General features: G+C 36.2%; 2 protein-coding genes across 2 annotated transcripts in view; both read right to left on the bottom strand.

The window, feature by feature from the left end:
* LOC116177573 (broad-complex core protein) overlaps positions 1-13,765 on the bottom strand; it is a 312,257-nt gene that overhangs the window by 109,861 nt on the left and 188,631 nt on the right. The gene's annotated exons all lie outside the window — the stretch shown is intronic.
* Positions 1-13,765, bottom strand: part of LOC116177572 (putative polypeptide N-acetylgalactosaminyltransferase 9) — a gene marked incomplete in the record, with an annotated part of 78,551 nt that overhangs the window by 30,293 nt on the left and 34,493 nt on the right. Inside the window, 1 exon segment of the mRNA XM_031496567.1 lies at positions 3,603-3,678.

Here is a 13,765-nt window from a genome sequence, read left to right as displayed (position 1 = left end):
AGTCGATATGCTCCGTGATGTGCATGTGATGTGACCGGCTGTCATGACGTCATGATCGTATACGATAGGGATAAGTTTAGCTGCATTCCCGAATCGCGAACAAACTGTATGCGCTAACCAATCACAGACAAGAATTGAACTGTCATTTGTCAGTTTTGTATTTTGTTTCGTTTTTGCATTAAGGATACTGTTATTAATAACCAGAAAATCCTCGAACAATTCCATGTTTTATTTCACAGAAAATAAGTGAATTTATAGGTTAGGGCACTGAATAACCTCTATAGCAAAACAGCTGCAAGATCCGTCCTGTAGCTGGAACTGCGCATGACTTTCACGCAACGAGTGGTCTAGGTCTAGACCAGTCGTTGCGTTCGATCAACTTTTCGCTCGATGTGGTAGGTTCGATCAACTTATCGCTCGATATGATAGGTTAGAGAATGCAGTGACATTCACGTTCACATCAAGGTCAGTCGATGTGAACAAAGCACATCTTCGGGAATCGACGCCCAGGATTGCGTTCAGTGGCGATGCACATAACGTAAATATTAGGTCAAAAAATGTTTTGAGACCACCTAGATACTACACTACTATCTTCCAAAGATCGTTTACGTACAACGTCTTTAAATTGCATAACTCCCTTGCGTATGAACTGAAAAACTGTACAGTAAAACAGTTTAATAATCGTTTTAAAAAGATATTATATCTGAGTCAGTTATGATTTAGTTAGCTCCTAGTATCACTTTCATACCATAATCATTTCATATCATTTTTCTTTTTTATTTATTTATTTTTTTATTTCTCTTAGTTTGGTTTTGATTTCATGATTTTCTCATTCAAATTTACCCAATTTTTTGCTTTAGTTGGTATGAACTGCTTATCTGTTGCCATTACAGTTCTAAAAATCTAATGAGAAGGGGTTAAGTGGTAGAACAGACGGTAGTTTATTCTACGTGTCTGAACTTCGCCCCATTGGGTTGTACAAAAGTATAAGGGTAAATCTATATTAATTTTATTTTTAACCAATCTGTATCAACTCAATAAATGGCTATTATTATTATTATTATTGATTAATCAAAATTGAACATTTTTTTTAGGTACATTTAGCTGAAGAACGTCTAGCAGTGTTCCAGAGGATATAAAAAAACTGAAATAAAAAAAAATTCTTTTTTGAAATGCCTACGAGTAAAAAGAGTTGTCGTATGCCGCCGGATGTGCCAACTCAATTTTTCGTGTACGCAAATTAAGAGCGCCTGCAGTTATTAATGTAGGGTGGAACATGACAGTATGAAATAAAGGCAATTTACTACGTCAATTGATTCTCGTTCCTATTTTTATTGAATTTCAATTCGGCGTGTTCCGAATGCTCGAGTTGATTACAAATTTACCAAAATTGATTGATTGACGCTTGAATAATATATTAAGGTCTCATGTCCTTTCATTTTTCGGGTTAGAATTGAATTACCACCGTATTGATCCGTAAACATTTACGTGTCCCGTGACGTATTTAATATAAATAATTAGCGCGAATATTAATAATGTCGAATCACGCCGTTTTTCGGTACGATCGATGCCAAATGTCGCGATTATTTATGGTTATTTGACGAATTCGGATTTCGCATTTCAGTTTGCGAAATTCACGTCAGATCGTTTTGTTATTATAGTAGGTACTTGCCAAACTATAAATCACTTATACTGCACTTAATTTTATTAAGTGGGGGGTTTATATTTACTGGAAGGTTTCCAAATCAAAATTTATGACGTTCCGCTGCTTTGAAGATTGATTTAATTAAATTAATTCATTGCAGCTGCACCGAGTGTTGCTTTTTTTCGTAACTTGTTACGCTAGTTTCCCGCCTATTCCAACTGGTAACCGTAAAGGGGTACGTGGAATTACCGAAACAGCAGTTTATGCAGTGTCCCGGATTAAAAGTCGTGTTCCTGTGTCAAAAAATTCCCTTATTTACTAAAACTCGTATGCGACTCTTAAAGAGAATATCATAAGAATATGATCCGAGTCTAGGGAAACGATTTTCTTTGCGGTACAGAGAAGAGCATCTCATAATCCTTTCCCAAAAAACCAGTCAAATGGTTCTAAAGGTGGTTAATCATTTCCATCTTTCGCCGAGTCAAAGGTTTTCACGGGACGAATTTATTTCACTAAGAAATGTAACCTTATATTCCTATTAAAAATACTGAATTTGCAACCGCTCACCACAATATTGATCCCAAAAGTAATTAAAGAACAAAAAGCCCATTGAAAATTGGATATGTAGACGTAGGACATATTTAGTTGACTACAATCAACCAGATAAATTTTTCATCAACACACTACTGACATTTGACATTTTTCACGGCTTTAAAAATTCGAATTTTACTTATTTCTGCGGGAAAAATTCAAAAAATTTAAATCCTAACTTCGTTACATTATGCTGACAGACAAGGGGAAGGGGCGTCAGTCCAAAGGACTTTCTGAAGCGAAAGAGCGGAGAAAAAGGAAGGTTAAACACTGCCTTTTTTTTGGCCCCAAAAAAAAATTGTCTCAGACCGATCGGGAAAAGACATTTTCTTATAGAATTTGGCCTGTAGAATCATAATTTCAAACAGTTCCAAGATTGGGCTGGGCTACCAGATCAAAAGATACAGCCCTTTGAATTTTCTTACGAAATTTGTTTCTAGTCTATAACTTTTTTTTGAGAAGTCTAATCGAAAAAGTACGAATCGTTTTGAATTCTACGCATCAAAATTAATAAGAAAAATTATAAACGATCTCTAGGGTCGTTAATAAACGGCAAAAGTGTAAAATTATGGAACATGTAAAAAAACGGTTTTTTGTAAGCGGTACAGAAAAAATTCCTTCCTTGGTACAAGACTCGACAACATAACGAACCAAATAGCGAAAAAAGTAGAACAATAGCTCTTAAGATAAAAAACTAGTAGCGTCTCAAAACGAGCGGACGGACGGACGGACAAAGTGGCCACAATAGCGCATTTTTTTTATTGTGGAAATGCGCTAAAAAATAAGTATAAGTCGAAGTGAAAGCTTAAAAAGCACATCTTATCGTCTAAGTTTGTAACTGGGCACTTTCGAAATAGAATTCAGAATTTCTGAGCGACACAACGGAATTAAATTTTTGTAACTTGCACATTCCGATTTAGAACTCGGAATTTATGAAATAGATGCTCCATTTTCCAAATTTTTAACTCAAAAATTCAGAATTTCTAAGCTAGATATCGGATTTGCATTTGTCTGGGTCGTAATCTAAGGTCAGCGCTAAATTTGTGCTGGACTGGTGGCTATGAAATGCTGCTTATGGAACAGGGGGTTGTACAAATCAGAAAATGGAACAAAATCTACCACTTAGCAGTAAATAATTAGAACGTTTTACTCTATTTAGGTGCTTAACATATGGTGATGTATGCGGAACTGGCGCCACTTTGTTAAATACACCCCGGTGCATTATACCATTTAAATGGAATATTATCTACTAATTCTTTCGATTATTTTGACTGCGACTAGTGTAAAGAGCTTTATTTTGTAGATAATTAGTACTTAATGGGTTCAATAATTTCTTAGACACTTACAACGCAAAGTGGATACTTACACACTCGTTCCAGACCCTGGCCACAGTTACGGGATAGCGCGTTAGAAAATCGTCGGGGAAACCATCCGATTTCTATCTGAAAAAAAGAGAAACGAGTACAATATTCCCGAACAATTCATACCCTTTCGTATTAATAAAGTCTCGTGCTGTCGATTTCGCTACCATCCTCACCATAACCGTAACGTACACCAGCGCATGTATTAAAAATTTACCACTCGCGACTCTTCCCATTGGCTTATCGCCGAAATTTATTTCCGGATAAACGCAATTTCGTAAAATGCGAAATTACCTCTCGAAGAAGATGACCTCGTCGTCCCTAAGTATTTAATCCCTAATATCTAAGTTAATGGAGTTCTTCCAGCTACTACATTATATAGGAACGCGAGCGGATTTATTAATTAAGGGATGAAATATGAAAAGATCGCAAAGATGAAGACGCGCGTAATTTCAATCTACAAAAATATTTAATTAAGTAATGGGTATTCTTTTGTTATTTTAAGTACAAAAGGAGCATGTCGATTACGGAGTTGTTCGCGTTCTGAAAAGAGTACATAAATGAAAATGTGAGCTTTTGTCATTGGACGCATGTAACTCGCAAATGGCTAATTTTGCTCAAGCTCGATTTAATTACGAGAAAGTCGCTCACTTGTTACTTAAAATGTATAAAACTTCATTCAATTAACGACCAGTACTTCGGTTTGCGCCCCAACAAAAACTTCGCGCCCCACAAGCGAAAGCTTTGTTAAGAACATGTCTCGGAGGCGCGCGCGAAGTTTTTTAGTTCCGAACATAATTTACCGAGCCACAAAGTTTGATTACACTCTGCGAAATTTTGTTTAGCGGTATTCGTTGCAATGAATACCAATCGATTTTTTTCTAAAGAAGTTTGGCGACGCGTGTTGGGGACTGCAGCAGCTGACTTGACAGTTCGGAGTATGTTACCATCAAACTGAAAAGAAAAGTTTAAAAATTCTCCCCCGGCTTTCCGCCTACGGTACAGCGATTGACGTCGACAAAGAACTTTCGCTTATTTTGAACAAAAGTTTACAAGAGCATCTGTTGGACGAGAACCTTTCATCGTAAGATTGCAAATAGAAATTTCTGTTAAAAAGAAATGGATTGGATGTGCTTTGTAAGAGAAAGGGGCGATATTTGTTGAAGATGTTAACACTTAACTCGGCTTTATGTTACACAAAAAAAGCAATAGTGTCGGGAGAACGAAGTAACTAACAGTCCCAAAGACTTGCAGTGGTATTTAAATTGAGGTGCCGAGTGTATTCCAAACCTCTGGAACTCTGATACTCCGCTGAGCTTTCCCAGCCAACCGCCATATGGCTGCGGTACCAGAAAAATTAATACCAGTTGGAAATTCACTCTCCTAAAGCTAGAAAAGGTACTGTATTAATCTCCGCATTAAAGCACAAGTTGTATAATAGTATTTCATTTTAATTAAATCGAAAAAAGGCATACTTGTACCGCAAAAACAAAATAATCAGTTTTTATTAGATAATGGCGTTTCGCCAGGAGCGTGTGTTAAAAAGATTTTAAGCAGTGAGCCGTGCCAGCTCCGCGTAAAAAAATGTGAGCTTGTAATTATGAATTGAGTTCATTAAAATAATAGTAGAACACACTTTGTTGCGGTAATTTAAAATAATTACGTAACCCCCTGTATAGATCTGCAATGTCAAGATTTAAATTCAAATTAATTCTTAGTAAAGAATCAGGGAAAATTAATTTAAAAACAGGCTTCCGCAGAAAACAACGGAGCTACAATCGTTAAATGTAATAATTACAATTCGATTGTATCGAAAACCAGTATATAGTCAAACGTTAGGAGTCGACTAAAAAAAAATAAATACCTTTGAAATTCGGGTCGCAACCTTGTGAGCTCAAAAGGGCTCGTTCAGCCTAATCTGTAACAGTCGACATCACAAACAAACAAATAAAAGGGGTAGTGAATAGCGCGGCACATAAAATATTGCGTAAAAAATTATCACATCGGCACCGAGGCAAACCGTAATTAATATAAGAATCAATAAATCCTTATCATCACAGCATCTGCCTAAAAGCGTAAACTACTTTATGAAACACAAATGAGCAATCTAACCAATTCAGGTAAAATGAACAAATTCTTGCGTGGACGAGGTAACAGCCTAAAAGTTCAAAAATGCAATCAATCATTTTTGCTTTAAAACTCAGTTATTTGTGGGAATATCCACAACGTAGAGAGCATAAAAGTTATGTAAAAAGGGGGGGAATTTATATTTTCCATAGCCTGCTTGGTTTTTAAGATACCTCATCAAAGTTTATTTTTTCAAAAATATTTTTGCACAAATAAATTCCAGATTTTTGTCTGATTAGAAAAATACATAGTTTGAGATGAAAAAAATTTTGAAAAATAGGGAAAACCGTTATTCAGTCTTGAAAATGTGGATTAAATACAAGTGGTCCGTGGAATCTACAGGGATATTCACGTAGCCCGTTCGTTAAGTTTTTAAAATTCCAGGAACATATTCCGTGGAAGAAAGAATCAATGTTCCTTTCAACCGTCATGAGATCTTCGTATACTGGCGGGGAGGGGGTATTCTATGTCTCCCCCACATACTTGCCCATAGAGACCACCCATGATAAATTTTCTCTGAAAACTTTCAGACCTAAGGGACTTTTCCAAAAGGAACCAACAAATCTCCCTCTCCTGACGACCCCATAGGCATCTGGTAGTTTTCAAAAATGGTGGCATATGTGCTAAAGGTACTAAGGGTCAGTTGCACCATCAGTAGTCGAACTTAAAATCTATGGCAACGATTATTAAGACAATGCTATGCTTAAATTTAAGCGATCCTTTAAGTTTGATGGTGAAATTGGCCATAAACGTTTTAGTGAAAAATGTAGAACCTGGAGGTTAACAGTAAAGGAAGGTTTAATGGCCCTTTCCTGAAAGCTGCCATGAACGTGGTGGAGGATCTAAAGATCTTTGACAAAACGTATTGCCAAAGGGTCTGCAATAACTCACTCTTTTGCAACAGGGGTAAATTTTGGGCTAGAAAAATAATCATTTTAATATTATTATTTTACTTTTTACGGTGAAGTTAGTTTTTCTCTCCCAAAATGTATCCACGGCTGCCTCAATTTTACTACAGTTTACTCAAGAAAATACGCCTATTTCTTTAAAATCAACTGAACTGAAAGGGTTAAATTGTCGCTTCTTCTAGGGATTTGTTGCAAATAAATACGAATCTCTTGAAGATTTAGATATTGTTATGTAAACTACAGGGGGTGTCGTTTCTCTACGTTGAAATAATGCCGAAGGTGAGAGCGAGTTAATGTAATTTCGGTTTAGGTAATGGCAATTATAGCAGTCGGGACATCCTGTATGTAAAATTATTGAAGTTTGTTTCATGGGATCTGGGTAATTTTTTTTTTGCGTCGACTATTAGGAAAAAGGTTATGAATTGTCATTTTAAATTTAGATAGTTAATTTAAAGTTAGATTGTAATTGTTTAATGAATTTAATGCTATTTTTTGTTTAAAACGCATAAATAAGACAATATGTATCTAAAACTTACTCATAATGTTAAAGTTTAATCCGGTCAGGTGTTTGTTAAAAAAAGGTTTTATCGAAAAAGCGATAACAAGACCATGTGCGAGTTAAGCAACGCATGTGTTTATCAATATGGGCGCTGGAGCAGTGTTACGAGTATCGCCGGGAAACTACGATATGAAATTGATGATTGCGGGTGGTCTCTCCTTTAAATAACCTAACAATTCTCCCGAAGCCTCGTGATATCATTCTGAGTCACCCTGATTTGGTTGTATTGGACACGTAAAACCCATTAAGATTACTTTATCGCTTGTTAACGACCGTCCGACTGTCGCGAGTAACTTTCCTGAACCAATACCAACTCATGACGCGCACGAAAACAAGTAAGTCATAAAATATAGATCGCCAAATTCATCCGGAGACTTTTGAAACATAACAATATTTTTGGATGATAATAATAATAATACCCAGTACCTCAAAAAAAACGCGCAACCCTAACGAAATTCCACTCTACAAGACTGTACATGTGGTTTGGAGGGTCTGAATGATACAATAAGGAAGATGGGCAAAGTGATTGACGACTCAAGGAAAGTTTAGGAGCGAAGACTGCTATGGTGTGGACATGTAATGAAAAGGGAAGAGAGCTTTGTTGGGTGCAGGATAATCAAAATGCAAGTGGAGAGGAGAGACGGAGAGAAAGACCAAGAAGAAGAGAGAAAAACTGTCTCTTGGCGCACTTGAAAGAGAAGGGGTGTAGAGGAAGAGAGCCATCGGGAACAGCGAACCATCCCGAACTTCTATTTTTATCTTATCTATAGCAGGCAAGTGAAACGCATTTTAGAGCCCTGTAGTCATCATTAAACCTACTGGCGCTCACTTTCAAATAAAGTGGTACATATGCAATTTTACCCATACATAAAAATCAAAAAACATAAACTGCAAAACGGGTTCAAGTTACAGTACCCCCTTCTGTTTTTAAAAGGGCTAAACTTAATGAAATTTGAAAAACAATAAACTAAAAAACCGGAGGCATATGCAACCTTTGTAATCATGAATGTCTTCGCAATACTAGAAATCTAAGGAACCTTACCCATCTCAGAAATTTTTAAAATCTTAGTGATCTTAAAAATATTTCTAGGATAACTTACGAAGAGCATGTTCATAGTAAGATTCATAAGAATACTGTAAAAAGCGTAAGAACCTTTTCAATATCTTGAAGCTTGGAAATCTTTAAGAATCTTGCGAATCCTGTAAAATTTTAAGAAAATTATAGGAATCTTAGTAATCTTATTGACATCAGCGATCTTAAAAATCTCAGTGATTTAGTCTCGGAAAGATGTGAGAGGGATTTGAGGTGAGATGAATCCGAAACCGAATGTGCGTCCCATCCGACAAAAAGGAGATTTCCTCGAGAAAACTATAAAAAACCATAATAAAGTGAACATATTTCAGATAGTGTTCTATAAGAGCCTTAAAGACTCCCCAGATTTTTCGGATGTAGTGAATGGCCCCGATTCCTCAGATTATTTGAATTTTTCTCATTTCTAAGGTACATAAATCCGGATCCATAAATTTCTTAGGATTCTTCCGATTTTCCAATTTCTTTAAATGCTTCAAACCCTCAATACTGATCCTATTCTTCACATTTTTCAATTTTGTAGTATTCCTTAGTTACTTCAAATTCTAAAATCCATGATACCCGTAAGATTTGAGAGATTTTTCAGTTTCTTCAGATTTCTTTTTCTTTTATTTTGACTTTTGATTTTTTTAAATCGGTCGATTCCGTTTCGAGAAAATTAGAAAAATTTTGGAAGTAAAATCTGAACCAATAAATTAACTTTCACTATCCCAAGATTGTCACAAAGGAAACTGACAGCAAATTAAATTCATTCTTTCGTATAGCAACAAATTAAGTGATATTTTCGATTGTTTTTGTTTTCTACCTGAATAAATTAAAATAGGTCGATTAAATAAAGATTTTCTACTTTTCTCGAAAACGAATCGACCGATTTTAAAAATCAAATTTCAAAATAAAGGACTTCGAAGGACCTTTCAAACAAGCTATTACTCAATACCACTTGTCATTTAAAATGTTTAAAGGAATGACCTTGGAGATAGAGGGTGAAAGAGGGTGAAGTAGTTTTTGGTTAAAACGTTGTCCCCCTTCACAAATCTTTTGGCGGGTTTCCGCGTTTTTTCCTTTAATTAATGGTTTTCGATAAATCAGTGATGGGAAGTTTTCACATGAACCCACCGTATATAAAAAGAGTTATAAAATTTATTCTTCTATAAACATCAATCCAGAAATTGAGGCATGAAAATTTTGAGAAATCGAATATACGCGTGAAAAAGGAGTTCTAAAAAAAGCGAATAACTCAAAAAGCATAAAATCAAAGCGGGAGTAACTTTGTATCCGCATGTAGCCCTTCGCCCATCACTCTAATGAAGGTTCGCTCTAAATTAATTTCAATAAAAATTCAATTTTCCATTTTCATCTAAGATAACCGGCTTCAGAGATGGAAATACACAATTTCCTTTTCTCTTCAGAACTATTGATTGAAAACTGAACAACTCCGACACGAAATATCTTTACAACCGCACAACGTGCAACGAAGGGTGAACAAAATGTCATTTTAAAATTCCGGTGGTACAACCTTATGTTTATAATGTATGAGGCCGTCTGCTAATATCGAAATGGAATTTAGTACATGTCACTTTGGTAATTGAAACCTGGATCCCGAAACTTGACATAAATCCAATGGGATTGATCCTGGTGGCAAATTTCGGTTTAAAAATCAACTCAAAATTACTGTAAACGGTTTCGGTCAATTGTGCTCATTAACGGAAAATTTAAATACAAAGTTTTCCCGACGATACTGAAATTGATGGAATATTCAAAATTGGTCACCGTTAACCGAAAAGTGCGCATTTTCCCGTTCGCCGGCAGAAAATAAATTGTAAGGAGGCACAATTCCACTTCAAAATACATGAAAATACAAAAGTAACAAAGTGGTCGTAGAGCTAGCAATAAAACAGCGAAACATACATAATGAAGCGACGCGCCCTTTTTCTCCCTTTACCCCATCAGTTCCACATCATCAATACGACCATACTCCTTAAGGGCTCCCGTTGCGCGGAGAGAAAGAAATTGCAGCCAACGTCGTACGCAAAACTTAATTAATTCGGAACGTTTATGAAAAATTGTTGGCGCCTTTAATTAGAAGAAGGCGCGTAAAGTAAATGGCCGCGCGCCGAGTTTGTTAATTACATATCTTTTCGCCATTTCATCACGTCAATTTTAAAGATCATTTAATCCGGCTTATGTCAAATTATGAGCGAAAAGAGACTTGATTAACGCAATTTTTGTAAAAGATATGCAAATTGAGAGAGAAGGTCGCGTAATTTTTTAGAAAGTATTTACATAATCGCAACAAAATTGCCGCCCTATTACGCATGATTGAACCAATTCGAATGTAAACACCTCAACGTTAAACAAGTGGAAATTAGTTTTCGCGTCGATTTCCCAATTCGAATTGAATCTCGCGCTTTATGTCACGTTATCAATGCCGTTTGTGCTGAAAGGCTCCATCGGGGAAACCAGTCGATCTGATTAAAAGGGATAAATAATATGCTTTATATGGGACTAACAACACAATTTAATTACAGAGAGGGGGTTGGAAGTACTTGCACTCTTTATTGATTGATTTGACGAAAGGACTCATTATACACATTCAATCAATCCTTTTAAGAAAGGAGAGAGTCCTACATAGTTTAGACCCCCAGGTACTCATTTTTAACTAGTCTCGTGGAGAAACAACGCCAAATGCAAACCACTAACCTACCGCCTCCGCATTCAACGATACACAAAAAAAAATTGGAAACTGTTGGTTTCAACAGGATGGTGTAACGTTCTTTTCTTAACATTTAAATTTTTGATAATTATTCCTTTAAGTAAGACCATTTAAGGCATCTGTATTATCTCTCGTGTAACCTCGTTACAGTTAGTTTTGATCGTAGAATTTTCATTTCATAGTTCTTTATTTTCCAGTTAGAGGTCATGCAGATTTAGTTTCCGTTACAGTGGTATTATACTAACAGTGTCTACATACGGCGGTCCAGCTTTCTATTGGCTGCACCATGTATATTTTGAAATAATCGACCGTTCTGGTAATTTTTCCCAGCCCTGTATAAGGAGATTTAAAATCAAAGGAGGTTTCGTATCCTGTTTGACGGGTTCAGTTCAGTTCGCCTCGTTAAAGGGGGGGGGGGTCAAATTAACATTTTAATCGCTTCCAAAATGGGTGCTTTCATTTTAAAACATTCTAAAAACGACACTAGATGTCACTGAATAACTTTCGAAATTTAATATAAAAAAAATTTAATAACACCAGGCAGAAATCTTGGACACGAGAAAGTAAATCTGACATAAAGACTCTACCCGAGTCGGACAATTGGTTTGAATAAACACACAATTACTTGATTGACAATTTGGTATCATGAAGTCCATTCTGAACTCGAAATTGGAAGTTAGTTTATAAAGTTAGAACAAACAGGCTCGAAACCGTTCCCATACAATTTAAACGAAAGAGACAATGACAAAGCAAAATTCCAGACATAAAGAGAAGCTTACAAAGCCTGTTCGGACAAATTACCCCGCACGCAAGCCTTCGACAAATGAAAATCCTTAATATTACTTACGGTTTTTTCTTTGGTTATAATAAATTAAAATAATCTGGGCATAACAAGGTTTGCGATAAAAAATGTGCGTTAGTTAAATCTTTTCCGATAACAAAACCTCTTATCGCGAACCACCAGATCGGCCTATACTTTAATGCGCTTAACAAATCTAAATAAACAATACGCAATTACAAACAATTGTAAAAGGAAAACAACACTACAGAAAAACAAGCTCAAATCAAATAAACCAATTCTGTGCTAATTCGTATTTCCTCTACATTTACTCTTAATAAATTAAAATACTTCTCATATACAGGGTGTCCCGTCATTATTTTATGTGTTTAAATCGAAATAACGTCTACAAGACATTATTTGCACAACAATATCTGAATCTCAAAAGTATATTCTTATTAAAATCGGCGCAAGGGAAAAGTTAATGCGTTGAAGGCAAAGCGGGCAAGTTAGGCGATGGGGTGGATTAGGTTTCATGACCGTTGACCAGGACCAGGATTATTTACCAGGCGTAGACGTATATTTTTATTAAAAACCGTAAAAAGCAAAAGTGATACTTTAATGACAAGTTGGTAAATTTGAGGTTTGTAACGGGAGCCCCCAATTATGTGTAAAGTGCATATGTGCCACTTTATATGACGAGTGAGCGCGATAACAAGGCGCGTTTAAAATGCGTTATCTTTGCGAGTCGCGAGAATTGCGTCGGTTCCGGGTCGGTTTTTTTCTGTTGGGCCACCAATTAGATAAAAATAGAAGTTCGTGGTTGGTTAAAATGTGCTCCGGAAGCAATCGAATGCCTGCTCGTGAAGACGAACCGTACTGTTTTGGGGCTGTATCGGGGAAATCTCGAAATACAGCGAGTTTAACGTAAAAAAATTATAAATAAAACAGGAGTTGAGTACCAATTGCGTTAGAGTACAGGTTTTTCGTTATTAATTTGGTTGTGGAAGAACCAAGTCGTTGCTGCTTTTAAAAAATTAGTAAAAATTAGTGAAAGCAGAGCGTTTTAAGAAAGATCTAACTTCCAGAAAGCTGGCGATATTTGTTGCATTAATAAAATACTACAATCTTCAAGTGGGTCGTTGTAAATTATGTGAGTAAGTAAATAAAATTCGAGCGAGCAAAGAAACCAAGTTCTTTGAATAAGTGAATTGTTTAATTCGCATTGGGGAATACGTGACGCCGTACTCCGGTCGGTATATAAGTGGTTTTCTATCATAACCCTGAGCGACGGCAAATTAATTTTGTTTTACACTCCCACAAACTAAGAACAGAAGTTTTATTCGCCAGAAAGCAAATATTAAAACGCGTGCATTCAACCCGCACCCAATTCCTTTGACGACCACACGAATACTTTTTAGGGAAACTTCCCCTTATGTGATGGTTCTGTCCGTCCGCCTGTCTGTTACTCGTCTAACTCGAGAACGAAAACACAGCGATGTTAAACCTTCGCCAATCGATTTCTACGTGTTCAAGGATCGGTGCTATTGACTATGAGCCGGATTAAAAGTCGTGTTTCCGAGTGGTAAAAATTTCTTTACTAAAAATCGTATGCGACTCTTAGTATCTTGTCATATTGAATTGATGGTTTTGATGTGTCTTGGCAGATTACTAATAAATAGACCTGAGATTAACTAACTACTCTACGAGCGAGTGCAATTGCTCCAGACTTCATCACCGTCCAAAAAATCAAAAAAAAAATTTTGTTCCTTCGCCAAGACGGTGAAAATTCGATAAGGACATACTTGCCAATCATAAATCTAATTTTTTGCCCAATTACGACGAGAAAAGGGCGCAAAGAACTCTGCCAAACGGCAGTAGGTCATGCAACATTAAGTGCATAATAATTTTTCGAGTTTTATTAATGTCTCGCTTACACGAGCTTGTTCTTCTTTTAAAGTGGCGACATTTAACACTATAAATAGTCACTAAT

This window comes from Photinus pyralis, unplaced genomic scaffold (genome assembly GCF_008802855.1).
Source record: "Photinus pyralis isolate 1611_PpyrPB1 unplaced genomic scaffold, Ppyr1.3 Ppyr1.4_LG8, whole genome shotgun sequence".
NCBI classification, from domain to species: Eukaryota; Metazoa; Arthropoda; class Insecta; order Coleoptera; family Lampyridae; genus Photinus; species Photinus pyralis.
This window is presented reverse-complemented; position numbering and strand designations above follow the sequence as displayed.